Consider the following 1,789-nt stretch of genomic DNA (forward strand, 5'->3'; position numbering starts at 1 on the left):
ATCTCTAGTTTCAAGGAATTATGACCAGAGAATATGGTTTGAATGTCTTCAACCCTCTTATATTTGTTGAGGCTATCTCTGTGTCCCAGAATATGGTCAATCCTTGAGAATGTTCCATGTGGACTAGAGAAGAATGTATAAGCAGCTGTTTTGGGATGGAAGGCTCTGTAAATGTCATTTATGTCCAATCGGTCCAATCTGTCATTTAAGGATGTTATTTCCTTATTGATTTTCTGTTTGGATGACCTGTCCATATCCTACAGTGGGGTATATAGTTCCCCTACTATGATAGTGTTTTGGTCTGTTTCTCTCTTTAGTTCTGTTAGTAAGTGCTTTACATATTTTGGGGCTCTCTGATTAGGAGCATAGATTATAATAAGTGTTATGTCTTCTTGGTGTATGATTCCCTTTATCATTATAAAGTGTCCCTCAGTATCTTTCTTTACCTTTTTATTTGGAAGTCTATTTCATTTGCTATTAGTACTGCTACTCCCGCTTTTCTCTGAATGCCATTTGCTTGAAATATCATTTTGAGTCTATATTTGTCTTTGGAGCTGAGATGTGTCTCCTGGAGGCAGCATTTGTTTAGGTTTTGTTTTTCGATCCATTCTGCAACTCTGCCATTTTATTGGTGAGTTCAGTCCATTTACATTTAGGGTGATTATTGAAATATGAGGTCTTTTTATAGCCATTTTATCTCTTGCTTTCTGGTAGCTCAGTGTTTCCATTGCTTCCTTGTCCTTGTGTTTTTGTTTTCTTTATTTTGTTCTGCTTTTGTGGGTTTTGCCTCTGGTTCCTGTTTTATGTTATATTATTCAGTCTGTCTCTATGGTGTGTGGTTACCATTACAAATATGAAAAAGATAGTTATACATACACACACACACACACACACATGCACACGTATGTATTCGTTCATTTTCTTCTGTGTGTGCCTTATCTCCTTTCCCCTTTGCGAATTTGGATCTTTGAATGCCCCCCCTTTTCAGTCATTGTTATCTCAATTTGTTTCTAGGTATGCTCAACGTTCATTACTATCTTGCTATAGCAATTCTCTTCTTATTATTTAAGCTTAGCTTGCCCTGTTCTTAGTAATGGTTGCACTCTTCTGCTTCTATTTGCCTAATAGTCACTTTACTCCTAATTATATATATATTTTTGTTGTTATTTTGTTTTAGGTGAGCTGACTCCTTTCAGTATTTCCTGTAGCACAGGCCTCGTAGTGGAGAATTCCCTCAAATTTTTTATGTCTGAAAAGGTCTGAATTTCTCCTTCATATCTAAAGGAGAGATAAGTTGGATACAGTATTCTAGGCTGGTAATTCCTTTCACTTACTGGTTTAAATATTTGATTCCATTCCTTTCTGGCTTGTAAGGTGTGTGCTGAAAAGTCTGATGATAATCTAATGGATTTTCCTTTATATGTTACTGTTTTTCTTCTCCCTGGCTGCCCTGAGAATTCTATCTACTGTCATTGATTTTTGATAACTTTAATACAATGTGTCCTGGTGAAAGCCTTTTTGGATTGAGATAATTGGGTGTTCTGTCGACTTTTTGAATTCCAAGTTCCAGCTCGTTCCTTAGGTTTGGGAAATTCTTGTCCACTGTTCGTCTGAAAATGCTTTCTAGTCCCTGCTCCTTTTCCTCACCTTTGGTAATGCCCATTATTCTTATGTTTCCTCTCCTGATGGTATCAGCTACTTCTTGTATTTCTCTTTCATTATTTTTCATTCTTCGGTTTCGCTCTTCTTCCTTCTGATTTATTTCTAGATTTCTGTCTTTGATATCACT

At 36.4% G+C, this 1,789-nt stretch overlaps 1 protein-coding gene across 1 annotated transcript in view; it reads left to right on the forward strand.

Annotated features, from left to right (window-relative positions):
* Positions 1 to 1,789, forward strand: part of ADGRE1 (adhesion G protein-coupled receptor E1) — a 60,302-nt gene that overhangs the window by 25,153 nt on the left and 33,360 nt on the right.

Source organism: Pteropus vampyrus, unplaced genomic scaffold (genome assembly GCF_000151845.1).
Source record: "Pteropus vampyrus isolate Shadow unplaced genomic scaffold, Pvam_2.0 Scaffold226, whole genome shotgun sequence".
Classification (NCBI taxonomy): domain Eukaryota; kingdom Metazoa; phylum Chordata; class Mammalia; order Chiroptera; family Pteropodidae; genus Pteropus; species Pteropus vampyrus.